Source organism: Canis aureus, chromosome 12 (genome assembly GCF_053574225.1).
Source record: "Canis aureus isolate CA01 chromosome 12, VMU_Caureus_v.1.0, whole genome shotgun sequence".
Lineage (NCBI taxonomy): Eukaryota > Metazoa > Chordata > Mammalia > Carnivora > Canidae > Canis > Canis aureus.
The window spans coordinates 5,796,497-5,814,451 of record NC_135622.1 but is presented as its reverse complement, the minus strand read 5'-3'; the positions used below and the strand labels follow the sequence as shown (position 1 = coordinate 5,814,451).

Below are 17,955 nucleotides of genomic sequence, written 5' to 3'. Positions count from 1 at the left end.
GACCCCCACCATCTAAATCCCAATTCCTGTTTCCAGAGAAAAGTGTGTATCACTGTTCAGAATGTATTCATTAAAATTTCGGATTTCCAAGAGTTTAAAAATAATGGCTGAAACAACTTCTGTGGTTCTAACGTAGTATCGCCATCATTCTATACTCAAAGGTACAAGGACATCTACGGGAATAACAAAATTCTTGAAATTGAACAAATTTCAAGTTATTTTTAAAATTTTTAAAGAAAAATTGTGTCTATTTATTTGAGAGAGAGACAGAGACAGAGAAGGAGGGGGTGGGGTTGAGAGAGCCTGAGCTGGGGAAGGAGCAGAAGGAAAGGGAGAAGCCAAATCCCCCTGAGCAGGGCCCCCCAGGCGGGCTGGATCCCAGGACCCCGAAATCACCACTGTGCTCAGGGCAGCCGCCTTAACCAACTCAGGCGCCCCTAAAATCAAGTTTATTTTTTTAAATGGCAAGGGGGGAACCTCCTCCAATGTCACTGATCTTCGATTTTAAGCTATTGTTAGGCAGGTGAATCCTCCAAAGATTTTCCGGTGAAAATTAATCACCCGACGTGTCTAACGCAGTGGTGCCCTCGAATCCGAATCCTTTCCGAGGAGCTTCCAAGAGCCAGAAAACAAACCCGGTCAACAGTCCCCAGAGTCTTTAGTTCCTTCTCCCTTTTTAAAAATAGACTCTCCGGGCTGACACCTGTTGGGGCGCATCGCCCGGCCGGCGGCCTCCTCCCGGGGAAACGCGACGCGCCCGCAGGAGGAGCTCAGGCCGCGGCGGCCGCCGACGGCAACCAGCTGGGCGGCAGGTGTGGGGGCGGCGGCGCGACCCGGGGCCTCGGGGCGCAGCTCCCCTCGCGTCCACGCGGGTCCCTCTTCCGCCTGCCTCTGCCTTCCTCGGGCGGCCGGCGCTGCCGACCTCCCCCCTCCCCCCGGGGGGTGTCTGCGGGACCCCGCGGCAGCTCTCCTCCGGGGACCTTCCTGTCTCCATCCTCGCTCGGTGGTGGTGAGACGTGGACCAACAGGCGACCCCAGGCCCAGCACGCGCATCAGTGACCCGGTGGCTCTTTGGGTTCCGTGGGTCCTCCAGGGCTGGAGGCTGGAAGTAACTGTGGTCTTAGGTCCAAATGGTCTACACCGCAACCCCCGCGGAGACACCTGCTCGTGGCAAGGTAAGAACTCGCGCGTGAGGTGGTTGCTGTGCCGCGCGCCAAATGCTCTTCCACGTAGGCCCAACCCCGGTGTAGATCGACTCCTTATTGCTCATGGATTCCTCTCCTCAGAGTTGCCCTGAGGACTTGGGGTCTCATTTCCCTGCTCCTGGAGGCCAGAATCACGAAATCACGGGACTTGCCCTGTGTGACGGGAAAGCAAGGAGGGGACGCCTGGTGGGAGGTCACAGGTCTGGGTGGAATAAAAAGACAAGCGAGGCAGGATGCATTGACCGGGAATCGAACCCGGGTCTCCCGCGTGGGAGGCGAGAATTCTACCACTGAACCATCAATGCTGCGCTCGGACAGCTACCCCGGGTAGGTCCGTCTGTAGAAAGAACTTCCAGAGTGACCCCGGGGTGGGGCGGAGGAAACGAACACGCTCCACAACAGGTCTACGCGGTCGTCTTTGGAAGACTGAGCTAACAAACCCACAGGCACTCGAACCAAAAGCTTGAGAAGGAGACTTCCATCAGACAACAGCACGACGTGGTGTTTGAACCAAATAGCAAAATCAGCTGTTTCGTTGGCTCACCCCACTACTCTGAGAAAGGCTCTTTCCTACTGTACGGCAGAGCCCTGCAAGAAAACGTTGGGAATTCATCCGGACCCCTTGAGGACTACCCCAGACCCTTCAACCCTCAACCTCGGGCTGTCACCTTAGAGAGTCTGACAAAAGTTGCCTCGCTTGCCAGTTTAGGCAAGTGAAATCTCTAAGGGGGCGGGGGGGGGGCGGGGTGGACGGGGAGACGCAGAAGCAGATTGGAATTAGAAGAAGGAAAGCCAAAAAAAAAAAGAAGAAGAAGAAGAAGAAGAAGGAAAGCCCCCGAATCAAAACAGAGCTGATGGAGGGATGCATTTCGGTCAATGGAATGACTCTTTCGAACCCGTTCTTTTGCACAAGAACTAGAAGTCAGTCTTGTGATCATGATAACAATTGCGCGCGTCTGCCTTTTCAGCTGTACAAAGCATTTCGATTTAAATGCTTTTAAGTTGCAGGTAAAAATAAGTGTAGTGAATACCGTGATCAAGAATATGTAAATATAAATAAAAATAAATTAAAAAATTTAAGAATATGTTTGCCTTTTAGCTTGCCTTTTAGCAAGACAGGTATCATTGCGCCTCTGTTGCTCCTGTCCTTCAAAAAGTCATAATGATTCCTAGTTCCAACAGGTGGGGGAGCTCTCCAGTCCCCTTTCTTCACTCTAATTTCCCAGGGAAAATTGGGGAAAGAAATCTCTCTATGCTTCAAGTCATCAAGGGACCAATATGTGAACAGTTCAACCATCAATAGTTTTCTAAAAATCAGCCTGCTCCTTATATGGTCAATACGCCAAGGCGTGTGCTTCATATGCATCTCAGAGTCAGCAAATGCAGCAGGGATTCCAGTTTAGGAGATTAGAGTCTCCCAGGATCGATTAGTTATCCATCACAAGCCTCCTATTAATCTCGTCAAAATTATGATACAACGCATATCCATCGAAATGCTTTGAACAGCTGAAAAGGCAGACGCGCGCAATTGTTATCATGATCACAAGACTGACTTCTAGTTCTTGTGCAAAAGAACGGGTTCGAAAGAGTTCATTCCATTGACCGAAATGCATCCCTCCATCAGCTCTGTTTTGATTCGGGGGCTTTCCTTCTTCTTCTTCTTCTTCTTCTTTTTTTTTTTGGCTTTCCTTCTTCTAATTCCAATCTGCTTCTGCGTCTCCCCGTCCACCCCGCCCCCCCCCCGCCCCCTTAGAGATTTCACTTGCCTAAACTGGCAAGCGAGGCAACTTTTGTCAGACTCTCTAAGGTGACAGCCCGAGGTTGAGGGTTGAAGGTCTGGGGTAGTCCTCAAGGGGTCCGGATGAATTCCCAACGTTTTCTTGCAGGGCTCTGCCGTACAGTAGGAAAGAGCCTTTCTCAGAGTAGTGGGGTGAGCCAACGAAACAGCTGATTTTGCTATTTGGTTCAAACACCACGTCGTGCTGTTGTCTGATGGAAGTCTCCTTCTCAAGCTTTTGGTTCGAGTGCCTGTGGGTTTGTTAGCTCAGTCTTCCAAAGACGACCGCGTAGACCTGTTGTGGAGCGTGTTCGTTTCCTCCGCCCCACCCCGGGGTCACTCTGGAAGTTCTTTCTACAGACGGACCTACCCGGGGTAGCTGTCCGAGCGCAGCATTGATGGTTCAGTGGTAGAATTCTCGCCTCCCACGCGGGAGACCCGGGTTCGATTCCCGGTCAATGCATCCTGCCTCGCTTGTCTTTTTATTCCACCCAGACCTGTGACCTCCCACCAGGCGTCCCCTCCTTGCTTTCCCGTCACACAGGGCAAGTCCCGTGATTTCGTGATTCTGGCCTCCAGGAGCAGGGAAATGAGACCCCAAGTCCTCAGGGCAACTCTGAGGAGAGGAATCCATGAGCAATAAGGAGTCGATCTACACCGGGGTTGGGCCTACGTGGAAGAGCATTTGGCGCGCGGCACAGCAACCACCTCACGCGCGAGTTCTTACCTTGCCACGAGCAGGTGTCTCCGCGGGGGTTGCGGTGTAGACCATTTGGACCTAAGACCACAGTTACTTCCAGCCTCCAGCCCTGGAGGACCCACGGAACCCAAAGAGCCACCGGGTCACTGATGCGCGTGCTGGGCCTGGGGTCGCCTGTTGGTCCACGTCTCACCACCACCGAGCGAGGATGGAGACAGGAAGGTCCCCGGAGGAGAGCTGCCGCGGGGTCCCGCAGACACCCCCCGGGGGGAGGGGGGAGGTCGGCAGCGCCGGCCGCCCGAGGAAGGCAGAGGCAGGCGGAGAGGGACCCGCGTGGACGCGAGGGGAGCTGCGCCCCGAGGCCCCGGGTCGCGCCGCCGCCCCCACACCTGCCGCCCAGCTGGTTGCCGTCGGCGGCCGCCGCGGCCTGAGCTCCTCCTGCGGGCGCGTCGCGTTTCCCCGGGAGGAGGCCGCCGGCCGGGCGATGCGCCCCAACAGGTGTCAGCCCGGAGAGTCTATTTTTAAAAAGGGAGAAGGAACTAAAGACTCTGGGGACTGTTGACCGGGTTTGTTTTCTGGCTCTTGGAAGCTCCTCGGAAAGGATTCGGATTCGAGGGCACCACTGCGTTAGACACGTCGGGTGATTAATTTTCACCGGAAAATCTTTGGAGGATTCACCTGCCTAACAATAGCTTAAAATCGAAGATCAGTGACATTGGAGGAGGTTCCCCCCTTGCCATTTAAAAAAATAAACTTGATTTTAGGGGCGCCTGAGTTGGTTAAGGCGGCTGCCCTGAGCACAGTGGTGATTTCGGGGTCCTGGGATCCAGCCCGCCTGGGGGGCCCTGCTCAGGGGGATTTGGCTTCTCCCTTTCCTTCTGCTCCTTCCCCAGCTCAGGCTCTCTCAACCCCCACCCCCTCCTTCTCTGTCTCTGTCTCTCTCTCAAATAAATAGACACAATTTTTCTTTAAAAATTTTAAAAATAACTTGAAATTTGTTCAATTTCAAGAATTTTGTTATTCCCGTAGATGTCCTTGTACCTTTGAGTATAGAATGATGGCGATACTACGTTAGAACCACAGAAGTTGTTTCAGCCATTATTTTTAAACTCTTGGAAATCCGAAATTTTAATGAATACATTCTGAACAGTGATACACACTTTTCTCTGGAAACAGGAATTGGGATTTAGATGGTGGGGGTCTGGGCAGGGAGGAGGAGTTCTGATTCATGTAAAGGAAATGACTCACTCACTGGGTGGAGTAAAGGTTTTAAGGGCTGTACCATCCCCCAAATTTCCCCTTTACTGTTTGCTGAGACCCATTGTCCTTGCCTCCTTTCCTTCCCCTCTTCCTGGCCTGTGAGATGCTTGTTTCCTATTCAGGCGGTCTCCCCTTCCTCCCCCTCTTCCTTCTCCATCTTCAAGGAGGAAGCTGGAGGAAGTTGGTGGGGTGGGGGTGGGGGGGCAGGGAGGAGACCCACAAGGACAGGACTGCAGGAGAAATTTCTGGAAAGCTTAGAGGAGAGGGAGAGGAGGAAAAAGAGTTGTGAAATAAACAAGGAGAAAGCAAAGGAGGCTCCTGCCTACAGTAGCCTTTTCAGAGTATTCCAATAATAGGACTAAAGGAATTTAGCCTTTACAGGTATTTTCAATTAGGGTTGGTTCTTGGAGAGCAGTCTCTGAGCTCACATCAACCCAAAAGTCAACTTCATGGGCCTGGTCTGCATAGGGTTGTCTTTGGAGGTATGTCATAAAGAGTAATGTCCACATCTTTCTCTTGAAACAAAATCTTGGAATCTCAACAACATCCTCTCTGTCATTCATTGGGGGTGGCCTGGGGAGGACTGGGGGTTGGGAGGACTGAGGCTGGCGGGGAGGGGGTGTTGTTGAAAAATTGTAACAAACATAAGGTAAAGTGCACAGAACCTGTATGTATCATATCACAAAAGATTACAACGCACACGCCTGTGTAATCTACACACAGATGAAGAGGTAAAATAGTATCACTCCCATGCTTTACTGGGTCATAACCTTCTAACTCATCCCCTACTTCCATTTATTTATTTTTCTAATGATTTTATTTATTTATTCATCAGAGACACAGAGAGAAGGCAGAGGGAGAAGCAGGCTCCCTGCAGGGAGCCCAACGTGGGACTGGATCCTGGGAAGTCCGGGATCACGCCCTGAGCCCAAGGCAGACTCTCAACCGCTGAGACGCCCAGAAGTGTCCCCCTACTCCCATTTAATCCTTAGTGGTGGTGGTGTTATTTTTCCTCTCTGTAGTGTTCTATCATTAGGGTTTCATTGTGAAAGCCCTTAGGGGTAATGGATTTGAGCACCATTATGTATTTGTTAGCCAGCTGAATTTTCTCCTGTTTCTTTCCCAACCTTGGTGATTTTCCTATAGGTCTGCCTTTTTCTTCTTGTTTTGCAAGATCTCATTAAGTATCTTCGGTACCAGTTGATTATGCTGACTGCAAATAAGTTCGCCCAAATTGTGACTTGACCTTTTACTCTCGATTCTGTGTTGTGATGGACAGAGATTCAGCCTCTTCATTAAGAATTAGTCTTTCTGTCTTATTTTTTAGATCCTTGCTTATGCTTGGGATCATGGGAATACGCTGCTACATTAATACCAACTAAAATCATCTGCCTTATCGTCTCACATTTTGGTGCCTGATCCATGTTAGAAGTGATTTTGCTTATGGTGGAGATAGGGATCACATTTCATCCTCCCTTGTCAACCACCCCCCCCCCACCTCCTACATGGGATCGAATTATTATATGCTATAATCATTGAACATTTATAATGTTTTTAATACCTTTGTTTTTTGAATCCTCAATTTAGCCCGCTTTCTCTGATTCTATTTGTGGACATACCAAAGAAACTCGATTCTCTTAATACTTTTAGTAACTTATTCCATAGATGTAAATAATTATAGTATTCATTTTTCATTTTCACTTCTCATACCTTTTCTTGCGTTTTCTTACTGGCTAAGATCTCCATCACAGTGGGGAAGAGAAGTGGTTGCAGGGGGCCTATTTGTCTGCTTCCTGATGGTTCCTAATTGGTAGGGTGGTGGTGGAGAAGGTCATCTTATCATCAACTCTAACGCGCTGAAGGTTTTTTGTTTGTTTTTAGTTTGGAAGCTTCCCTTTAGCAGATTAGGGCTGCCCCTTCTATTCCTGTTATGCTAAGAGGCTTTTAAAAATCATAAGCTGATAATGAATTTTTTCAAACACCTTTTCTGTGTTTTTAGTGATTATGATTTTCCTCTCTAAGTCGTTAATGTGATGAATTACTCTATTTTCTAATGATAACCAACTGTTTCCCCGGTGTAAGACCAATTTCATCACGACATATTTTAAAAATATATATCTTGATTCAGTATTTCATTTTTTTAAAAAAGTTTTTATTAATTTATTCAAGAGAGACACAGAGAGAGGCAGAGACATGGGCAAAGGGAGAAGCAGGCTCCCTGTGGGGATCCTGATGCGGGACTCAATCCCTGGACCCCCCCTCCCCCCAGGATGACAACCCGAGCCAGAGGCAGATGCTCAACTACTGAGCCACCCAGGCGCCCCGCGATTCAGTATTTTAAATAATTTTTGAAGCTATGGATATTCAGCAATAAGTCGGGCCTCTCATTTCTGTTTCTCACAAATTGCCTTTCTGGAGTTTTTGGTTTCAACCCAAACTCATAACACCAAGTTGGGGAATTCTGCCGCTCTTTGATGTTTTTAGAATTTCTTTGCTTTTGGAGTCACTTCTTCTAATGAACTTTTTTGGTCCTTGAGCTTTCTTTGCTGGAAGACTTTTGAATTCTAATTTTTTTTTTTTTTTTTAATGTGAAGCTTGTAGGGACTAGTCCTCCTCCCCACCCCTGCCCAAATCGCTATGGCAATATACCTACATTTCCTCTAAAGCCTTTAATTGGTTGGCATACACGTGTTTATGATATTCACGTATTGTTTCCTTATGTCTAGCAGTTCAATAGTCGTGACTTCCTTCTTTCCTCTTCCCGGTTTTATCAGAGCAGTCTTTTCAAAGATCCAACCGTTCATTTTTCTCTTTTGTATATTTATTTCCAATGTTCTTTTTTCATTTTATTTCTTTTTAAAATTTTAACATTTATTTCTAAGTTTCAAATTCCTGCTTTTCTATTTCATTTCTGGTCCCATCTGCTTCTGCTGTTCTTGTCATTCTTTTTGTAACTTTTTGAGATGGAGGTTTAGCTCATTAGGGATCCGCCCTAATCGTCCTGATTTACATTTAAAGCTGTGTATTGTCCTCGAAGACTGGTTTTGCCACCTCATGGGCAGTAGCTGTAGTATTTTCAGTTTTGTTTGATTCAGAATTATTTCCTAATTTCCGTCGTCATGTCTGCTTTGATACAAGGATTGATAGAAGCATCTCTAAAATTCCAGATACATGAGATTTTGTTCTTATGTCTCATAACTGAATTTGAGATGCTAGTTGATTCTCTTGAAATAAATGTCATTGGAGGGTACCCCTACAGCACCAGGATGAATATGTTCTCCTTAGAATATGTCGTCCTCTGGCAGGCTCTTGGGGTTTGTTAAGACTGGGAAACAAGTTGATGGCCTAAGGTTTCCCATACTACCCGGGCTATGTGTACTCAAGGCTAAATTCACTAGAGGTCAAGCCCGTGGCCACATTTCCTCAGGGGCTTATAAGTATTTTATTTCATCTTTAAAGATTTTATTTTTAAGTCATCTCTACGCGCAATCGTGGGGCTGGAACTTAGAACCCCAAGGATCAAGAGTCCCATGGTCTACCCAGTGAGCCAGCCAGGTGCCTGCTGGCTTCTGGGCTTCCTTCCTTATTTATTTATTCTCAAGGGCTTTTTCAACATTCCTTTTCCTTATATTATTTGTAGCGCCAAGGCCGCCTTGTCCAAAGAGCCCTGGGACCGGAAGGGGCAGGACTAGATATGATCACCCCTATCCCCAAGGGCTTAGACCTTGGGAATCCCACCTTATTGTAGTGAGGACCTGCTATAATCCTTCTAGCGCGAGCCTGGGACTGAGAAGTCGATTTCCTTGTTCCTGGCCCTCGAGGACCACGAATAGAAGACAAAATAAGCTACCCTGGCAATCCACCCAGCAGCCTAAGGAGCTTTGTTGCCTCTCTTTTTTACTCTTTGCACTGGCACCTGCAAATGTTAGTGGCAAGGTTGCCATCTACCTTTAGGCTCTCTCTCAAAGATCCCGACCAGCTTAAGGAAAAACATACAAACGAACACCAAAAAGACTTTGCAATCGAAAATGAAATAGCCTGTATTCTCTTACTTTGAGAAGTCTACCATTATGGTTACCCACGATGACAGGAATGGATTTAAAATTCCTGGACTTCTTGGAGTGAAACACCAGGGAAGGAAGCCTGCGAGAACCTCCGGTGCCGGCTTGCCCGCTGGCCTGCCAGAGCCAGGTGGTCTCACCTGCAATACAGCATCCACGCTCCATCCGCGGAACGTCTCTTCAAAAGCAGCCTCTCGATGCCACACTGCGCACAAGCCCTGGGTCTGAGTATGAACCAACAAAAGGGGAAAGGAGCAAGTTTGGCCCTCCGTTTGACAACCCCAGGAGGAAAGATCCGCAAAGCACACAGGGGGCAAAAAAACAAACAAAACAAAAACACCTCACTTACTTGGGCGAGTGATTCTGGGACTCTCGGCCCAAGGTTAGGCCCGTGGGAGAGGGGAGGGCGCGAGCCCCAGGGTTTCCGGAAAGGCTCTCGGGACCATCGCAATTTTGCTGCTAAGGAAAGAAAACCAGCAGGAGGCCGGTGATAGGCGTCCGCCAACTCTGAGCTCGGCGACTCCCGGTCACCAGCGCGGGCACAAGGGAAGTGGCAGCGCGGCCCGAGAAGGCAGGAGGAGAACCGGGTGACGCCACGGAAGAGCCGGCATCAGTCCGGGACTGGGAGACGTCGCGGGAAAGCGCCAGCCCCGGTCCCGACCCACAGCATTCGTGCAGCTGAGTCCCCCACGCTCGAGGGACCCGCAGGGGGCAAGAGCAGCCAGAATGCACCAGACGGAGCTCCCCCGGAAGACCCACACTCAGAATCCTAGGACCCCCGCGGAGGGGTTGGGGGGAGGACCGGCTAGCGGCCTCAGACGCACAGGGTCACCAACTTGATCGCCACTCAACCCTCGCCATTCCTCCAAACCGCTTCCCAAAAGACTTCAGGCGACTCACCCCCCCCCTCCCCCGCCTCACCTGAATCCACGAGTTCGCCGCCTAGGCCGTCCGCCTTTCAGCAGCCGCTCGCACCCACCGCATCCAACGCCCCCGCCCCGCCCCCCCGCGCTGCCGCGTCTCCTACCGCACCTGCTGCGTCTGCAGCCGGGTGCACAGACCTCCCCGGGCCCCGCTGCTGTCTTCGTGCTTCAGGATAGACGTCGCTTTCATCCCCACAGGTGTTCGGAGTCAGTATCAAAGGTAAAATGGGAAAGTATGCCCAGCGCCTGGGAAGAGTCTACAAGGTTTAAATGCAACGGCCCCGGAAGAAACTGTGGGATCTGCCTGCGGTATCATCGTTTTTGATGTCCTGGTGTTGATGTTTACTCTTACCTTCGGCTGAAGGAAGCAGTAAGAGTTTTCCATCTTGTGCACACCTCACCTGCTGCCTCTGTTGGGTCAGTAACCTCACTTCCCTACACCGCTCAATCTGCGAATGGGACGGCCCTGGAGGAGGACCGCACCCCTCCCACCGCGGCTCTTCCTCCCAACTCTCGCGGCCGTCGGGTCCAGGCGCCTGTTCCGAACGCGAACGCGCGAACGCGTAGCAAGCCTTTTATGCTCAGCAAGAGCCGAGCTGCGGGAGCTGGGCCCACCGGCCGCTGTCCGGGGTGCACACCAACACCGCGACGTGGCTTGGCCCCCGGAGCTCAGTTTTTCGGAGCAGAGCCGGATCTGCGCCCCTGGGGCATCCCCGCAGGATCTGAAGCTCTGCGGCGGAGCATATACCCGAGCTGGCCGCCGAGGAGCCTCCGAAGCCGCTTCTGCAGGCGGTTGACTGGAGGGCAGCAAGCACCGTGCGCCCTGAGAAGGGGCCCGGTATCGTCTCCGCCACCCCCATCCCCGCCCGGCCCGCGGAAGTTGGAGAGTCGGGGCGGGGCGCACACCGCGCGGACCTCCGGAGAGGAAAGAAAGTCCCTTCGCGCGACGGGCAAAAGGTGATTCCCTGACCGGGAATCGAACCCGGGCCGCGGCGGTGAAAGCGCCGAATCCTAGCCACTAGACCACCAGGGAGACGGTGCCAGTTCCCTCTCCCGGGGGCCTCCCACGCGAGGGACCGTTTCCCCCGCGCTGGGGGAGGCGTCCGGCCTCTAGGAGGTCCCCCGGCCTCCCAGGAGCCCTTTCAGGATGGCATGCCCTCCCCGTCTCTCCAAACGAGAGCCCGCGGGAGACGCGCCAGGGCCCCGAGGCCCCGAGCCCCGCCAGGTCCACACGTCCGGCCGCACCTCGGGGCTGCCGCGGAGACGCACCTTTGGGAGGCGGCCGCGGGCGGACACGAGGAGCCGCGAGGGCGCGGGAGGGGAGGCGCCGGCGTGAGACCCGGGGGGGGGGGGGCGCCTCGCCCGGAGGACCCCGAGGGACGCGGCCGCCGAGGCGCGCGGACGGAGACCGCCTCAAGGAAGGCCGGGCGGCCCAGCTGGACCCCGGGTCTCCGCCACAACCTGCGGCCCCTGTAGCTTTCCCACGACGCTGGGCCTGTTCATCCGCCCTGCAGACAACCGGAGCCTCATTCACCTTGGGGGGGGGGGCGGTTCGGTACGAGAGAGGCCCTTAGACCCCTGGGGGACGGGGCGGGGGGAGGGACGTGCCCCACCCTGAGGTGAGAGGGATGAAGTGAACGCGTGTCTGGGTCTGGGTGACGGTCTGATGAGTTAGTCGTTTCAAAACGTACTGCGCTGTGTGAAAACGCACAGACCCGGGGGGCGGGGGGGGGGGCTGACGCTACGCTACCGACGTGAGGACCGACTCTGAGCCCCTTCGGACCGCGCAATGTGCCAGTGGCGTCAGGAGACACAACCAGATAAATGGACCGAGACCCTGAAACTGCCGAACAGCTGACCCGGTGAGTTCGCTTTCAATGAAAACATGTCCTCGTGGAAAGAAAATAGGATCAATGTTTGGGGGCGGGGAGAACAGCTTTATTTCTACCTCACACTACACACAAAAATTAATTGGAGGTGCCTCATGAGACATAGAGGTTGACGGTCTAAAGCAGTTTTTGAGGAGACTTTGGGACTCCAAAGTCCCAGGAAAGGTTCCCTTGGCAGGGAACGGTTTACTAAACAGGACCCAGGGAAAATGTGTATATATAAAAAAAGACCTGATGAATCAGACCCCATCAACCGTAAGCATATCTGCTCCTGCGGAGGCCAGCAAGGCCGTGAAAGCAGCAAGCCACAGACAGGGCGACGATGTTCCCACGACGAATCTGACAAGACAAGCAGGCGAGCAAATCCCCAAACCTGTAACTATAATGTGTCAGGAGCTCCTGCCAACTGGCCCCCGTGTTTTAGGGCGGCAGAGGCCATGGCACAGCTCCGTGGGGAAAGAAGACACGCAGGCCAGCAAAGCGCTAAGAGAGTGCCCGCGTGTTCAGCCGTCAGGGACGCTGGCTATTCGCATCCCGCGGAGGCAGCACCGCTCACCACTCTCCCAGCAGCGCGGCTCAAGCTGTGAGGACAGGCAGGAAACCCCAGTCTTGGCCAAGACGTGGGACCGAGATCCCTCGGGGGGTCTCCTGAGGAATAAACCCCTTGTGGCGTGGGGTGGCTGCCCGCCGGCATCTCACAGTCCCGGAGGGCGTAGCGGGTGTCACTGGAGGCGCTACTGCGCGCACGGTAGGGAGGACGCCAGCCAGGAACTGACTGAAAAAGGCCCCGAAGCGGATTCCCCGGAGCCGGGGCTCGAGCGGCTCAGCGGGTCTACGGAGGAGGCGTCGCTAATCCGACCGGAAGTTTTCTCGGGCCTCTCAGCTCCTGCAGGCAGTGAGGAACCCGGAGACGCCGCCTCCGGGCCACTGCGGCCCCGCGGCTCCCTGCAGGCCGGTCGGGGGCCGACGACTGTGGTGATTCGGGGCCTGGGTTCTGCCCGCGCGGATCCCCCTCTCTGTGACTTCCTGGAGAACCACTTCCTAGATGAGGAGGTAAAACTCATCAGGAAGATGGGCGACCACCTGAGTAACCTCCGCAGCTGCCCCCCCCCCCCCCCCCAGGCTGGGCTGGGCGACTGTCTTTTCGAAAGGCTCACTCTCAAGCACGACTAGGAGCCTCTGGAGACCAGCAGGCTTTGAGGGGCTCCTCTGGCACACCCAGCCCCCCCCCGCACCCCCCCCCCCCCGTGCCAGGGTTTGTGCCTGAACCTTAGGCCCTGCAGCCACTTAGGCAGCTTTTAACCATCCTGGAGCCCTTTCCCAAAACGTGGACCAAATGGAGGCAATAAAGATTTTTGCAGGGGAAAAAAAAAAAAAAAAAAACCACCAAGGGGGCGGGGGGAAGCATTTCTTCAGGTTCCTTGCGCTCAGACTCAGAAGGAGACTGTGCCCGGGTCAGTGCACTGAGGAGTTTCCCTCTGCTCCGGGGCAAGGCCTGCTGGCGCCCCGGGCCGTCTGCGCCCCCCCCCCCCGCCGGGACCAGCGCCGCGGGCGGGTTTCCACGCCAGGTAAAAGGGAGAGGCGGCGAGCGCCCGGGAAGAGTGCCGTGACTCGGATTCGAACCGAGGTTGCTGCGGCCACAACGCAGAGTACTAACCACTATACGATCACGGCGCGCCACCCTTCCGGCCGCGGGCTCGGCCGCCGCTGCGGGGCCTCTGGACGCAAAGTCGTTCCAGGTACGGCGCCGCGATCCTTCCGAAGAAACCGCAGGGCTGCTGCCGCCGTCCCCTGCGGGCCCACCACCCTGGGGAGGGGATACACCTCCCCTTCCCCTCGACGCCGATGCGCGGCGCAGAACCCCCAGCCTCCATCTCCTGACCCCCATCCGGCCCGAGCCTCGGCACGGGGTCCTGGGGATCTCCGGCGGCCCGCGCCACCTCGCCCCCACCCCCTCCCCCCGCTGCCCCGCGCGGCCCTGGGCGTTCGCCCCTGTTGACCACCCCCTCCAGCACCACCGCAGCTCCCCAGCTCCGACCGCCGTGGAGGGGAGTGAGCCGAGCGCCACCGGCACCCAAGGTGGGTGAGGGAGGGACAGGAGGGAGGAACCGTCCGGGAGCCGCGGGCGTCTGCCTCGCCCTGCCCGGACGCCGCCGACGGAAGGCGGGTGGCTCCCCCTAGCGCCGAGTGACAGCTCGCTCTCTAGTGGGACGTGGGCGGGGACTGCCCGCAGGTCTCTGTGGCGCAATCGGTTAGCGCGCTCGGCTGTTAACCGAGAGGTTGGTGGTTCGAGCCCACCCAGGGACGAGGCGGCCTTTTTAGAACCTAGAAAACGTCCTTTGGCAGGGGCACCACCGGAGGGCTGACGCCGAGGCCGAGGCCGGCCATAAGGCCATCGCGGACTCTGGAGGAGGAAAACCCATGGCTGAGAATCCGGAAATCCTCGAAGGGCTGCAACCCTCTAAATGCCTTTTAACAGTGCAGTTGCTGCCATCCTTTGTCCCTTTCCTTATACTCTTTCCGGTAAGTTGGTCCTAGGTGTTTATGGTTACAGATAACGGCTGTCATCCTCGTTCTCGTGCACATATTTTTGGCCACCTGACAAATATTTCTGCAGGGTAGAGGCCCGGAAGAGCAATTACTCTAACATAGTCTTTCCACGGTTCCTATATCATCCAATTTGTTTTTCCCTGTTGACGGGTTAGTTATAACTCTTTCTTTTGTTATTTCAGCGACCGCTTCAGGCTTCATAGCAGCACACACCTGTAACTTACCAGCCTCCCTCCAAGCCATCTCCTACCTCTTCACATTCCTCCAATTTAATATCATTGGAAGAACTTAAAGATGACACTAGACCTTGAAATTGCAGATTGACTTGACAAATAATGGAGAAATGCATGTTCGGATTCATATAAGATACCTTAAAAGGTTTACCCGCCGTCCCCACCCCCACCCCCAAACTGTAAGAATAACAAGTCAGTATGATGGCCAGAATTATAAGACTTAATCTCCATTAAATTTTATCATATATGTAACTTACTGAAATACATACTTTGGTATCGTATAAGCTCTTAAATAGTATTGGAAGGAAAGCGTGTTCGTTAGACCAGTAGAGTAAATTTAGGCAGCTAAGTGTCCCTAGGAGTTTGAAAAGAAAATAAGCCCAAGACTTGTATAAACTACAATACTATCTACCAATATTTTCTGCATTATTAGTAAATCTAGAAGGCAACATAAAGCAGTTTTTAGATCAAAATCATCAAACCAATCTGATGCACACTAGGAGTCCTTTTATGAAATATGACATGATATATACATCTTCTGTGCCATTATATAGAAAATATTAAAATCCTTTGAAGTGTTTAAGTATTTGAGATTCATCCTTACTGTCCACCTGATTTTCTGTTCTTGTACCTAGCACTGAGACGACTAATTTATCTACAGCTAAACTATTTCTTGGTTTTGTTTTTGTTTCCTTCCCTGAGTCACAGATTCAGCGGGAAAGGAAATGTGAGGGGCACCTGGCTAGCTCACTTGGTAGAGCATGGGACTCTTCACTCTTGATCTCAGGACTGTGAGCTCTAGCTGACACACCTTGGGTGTAGTGATTACTTAAAAATAACACCAGAAGAAAGTAAGAAAGAGAGAAAGAAAGAGAGGGAAAGAAAGAAGGAGAAGGAAGAAAACAAGGAAGGAAGGAAGGAAGGAAGGAAGGAAGGAAGGAAGGAAACCCCATCAATAGCATCTTTGGACCCCCAGTGGGGGTCCCAGAAATAGAAGCTCCGTCACTACCCCACTTTGGGGAGAGGCACAATTGAATACACACCTCAAATCAGGTTGCCTGTGTCTGTTTGGACTCAGACTGGAGCTGGGACCAACTCAAGGCCAGGACAAGACTAAGCCCCATCATCACAGGGCAGCCACCTACCTGACAGCACCAATGCAGATAATTCCAGAAAGCTCTTGAAAACTTTTCCCTTCCCTTTGGAGAATTTTCCACCTGCTCCCTTCCCCCTCCCACCCCAGGAAAGGATTCTTAAGCTTTGGCTGGGCCAGGACCCTCTAAGATCCCTGTAGGGAAGAGAGAGCCAGGAGGGCAGGAGCCAAGGGGGCAGCTGCTCTTCCCTGAAGGGTCTCTCCCCGGGGTGGGAAGGTTCTAGAGCTCAGGCTGACCCTAGACCCACTGCCCACCAGAAGGAGCCCAGAGGGCAGGCGGTGCTGGGGGCATGGACACCTAATCCTGTTCCTACAAGCACAGGGCACACCTGGCCTGCACTATCCCGGAAGAGGCAAATAACACTCCACCTGCCTGAAGCTTCTCTGCAGCCTGGAGGCAAGAGATGTCTGGTTCCTGAAGGGACAAGCGGGGTCTCCTCCAGAGGACAAAGCCCTCCCCTGGCCTCTGAAGAAAGGTCATGCCGGTTTGGAGGGACATTGCCCAAGGGAGGGAGCAAGAGCAGCCTAACCAATTGTCTGGAGATGTCTGCCAGGTGCCTTCAAATGATGTCCAGTCTGTAAATATGAGGATGGAGGGAGAATGTAAATGCGGGGAAATGTTCACTGGTGCACTTAGGGGAGGGATACAGTATATTACCACCCCTGCAACTTGTTCTGTATGTTTCAAAGTTTGCTTGTTGGCCTTAGAGGAGTGACAGAGTGTAGTCCCAAAGGGACCCCTGCTTTGGCACCAGCAGATGAAAACCCAGAAAATAAAGGTTAGATTTCCCAGTCAGAGAGAGCAACAGCGGGGTGGGGAGGTGTCCCGTGGGCCCAGGGCTGAATCCAGCTGCCAATGGCTCCCAGCCCTACCCCCTGCTCCTCACCTCTCCCAGCCTCAGCCACACCTGGGGCTCTGAGGCCTGACCAGGAGGGCACTGGCCTGTGCTGCATTCTGGTCTAGCTTAGCCCTGTGTGTGGCAGAGCCAGGGCCATGCTCTCTTTCTGAGCCTCCGTTTCCTTAGGAGTAAGGGGCGGCCTTGGCTCTCAGCAGGCAAGGAGCAGAGTCCCTCTACTTCATGACCTCGAACTAGTCCAAGGGCCCTCCTGAGGACGGTACCTGAAAGGCTCCTTTGGCGTCCCCGTGGGCTCATTAGGTGGAGCCCAAAGCTCTTAATCTTCGCATCTTTGGCTTGAGTCCCAGGTGCAGTTGGTTTTCTATAGTTCTGACAGGCAAATCTACCTTTCAGTAATGGTGGGGTGTGTGTGTGTGGGGGGGGGGGCGGTTGGGGGGAAAGCCAAGGTTGCTGCCCAAGGTTGCTGCACAGGGAAGAACGTGTTGGCTTTCATAGCCATAGCAGCCGTCAGCCTGTAGAGGAGACTTAGGGCCAGAGGAGCAGATCAGGGGTTTTCTGGATGTAAAAGTAACCTGAAGTCCAGGTTGCCCTGTGTGCTCTTCTTGGCCTGATCTCCAGCGTGAGGGGGAGCAGACCAAGGAGGCCAGTCAGGTGGTTAAGTGCTGGCAAGTCTGAGTCTTTCAGGCAGCAGCAGAACCCCATCCAGCCTCAGGCGTGAGGTTTGTTTGTTTGTTTATTTCTGAATGGCAAAGGGAGCTGCGCAAGCAGGCCCAGGCCCCATTGGCCGAGCCCATGGTCCTTTGCGTGTTTGGAGCAAGAATAGAAGTTGGGGTAAGAAAGAGGGCTGTTTCCGCCCGGTTTCGAACCGGGGACCTTTCGCGTGTGAGGCGAACGTGATAACCACTACACTACGGAAACCAGGCCGCCGGCGGCGCCCTCTGCCAGGACCCTGAAAAGCCTGGTGCTGCCACTACTGTTCTGCCCACCAGTTTCTTTGCCGAGTGCAAAGGCCCCTGGGAGCACCCGCGAGCCTGCAGGCCGGGGGACCGCAGCCCCGAGCGGCCCGGCTGGGGTTCCGCGTCTCCACCATCCCGGGCGCCCAAGACTCTGGGGGCCTCGGCAGTCCGGCTTCGGGATCCGCATCCAACGCAGGGTTTCCAGATCCGATTGGAGGGACCCCAGTGCTGGGACCCCCTTCCGGGAGAAGGGGGGGCGGGTCAGCTGCGTCCGAGCCCCAGGCGCCCCCGCCGCCCCCTTGGGGTCACCCGCCCTCCGGGGCGGTCGCCGGGACGGTCCCCGCGGGGCGGTCAGCGCTCGGGGCTGGGAATCCTCCCAGGAGCCCGGGGA

The 17,955-nt window shown here is 53.7% G+C and overlaps 6 non-coding genes across 6 annotated transcripts; 2 read left to right on the top strand and 4 right to left on the bottom strand.

Annotated features, from left to right (window-relative positions):
- Nucleotides 1-1,439: 1,439 nt before the first annotated feature.
- Nucleotides 1,440-1,510, bottom strand: TRNAG-CCC (transfer RNA glycine (anticodon CCC)). Its single transcript has one exon. It is a non-coding gene; the product is annotated as a tRNA-Gly (tRNA).
- A 1,864-nt stretch (nt 1,511-3,374) lies between these two features.
- TRNAG-CCC (transfer RNA glycine (anticodon CCC)) lies at nt 3,375-3,445 on the top strand. Its single transcript has one exon. It is a non-coding gene; the product is annotated as a tRNA-Gly (tRNA).
- Nucleotides 3,446-10,887: 7,442 nt separating this feature from the next.
- TRNAE-UUC (transfer RNA glutamic acid (anticodon UUC)) lies at nt 10,888-10,959 on the bottom strand. Its single transcript has one exon. It is a non-coding gene; the product is annotated as a tRNA-Glu (tRNA).
- A 2,458-nt stretch (nt 10,960-13,417) lies between these two features.
- Nucleotides 13,418-13,489, bottom strand: TRNAH-GUG (transfer RNA histidin (anticodon GUG)). Its single transcript has one exon. It is a non-coding gene; the product is annotated as a tRNA-His (tRNA).
- A 559-nt stretch (nt 13,490-14,048) lies between these two features.
- On the top strand, nt 14,049-14,122 carry TRNAN-GUU (transfer RNA asparagine (anticodon GUU)). Its single transcript has one exon. It is a non-coding gene; the product is annotated as a tRNA-Asn (tRNA).
- A 3,331-nt stretch (nt 14,123-17,453) lies between these two features.
- On the bottom strand, nt 17,454-17,526 carry TRNAV-CAC (transfer RNA valine (anticodon CAC)). Its single transcript has one exon. It is a non-coding gene; the product is annotated as a tRNA-Val (tRNA).
- Between the last annotated feature and the right edge of the window lie 429 nt (nt 17,527-17,955).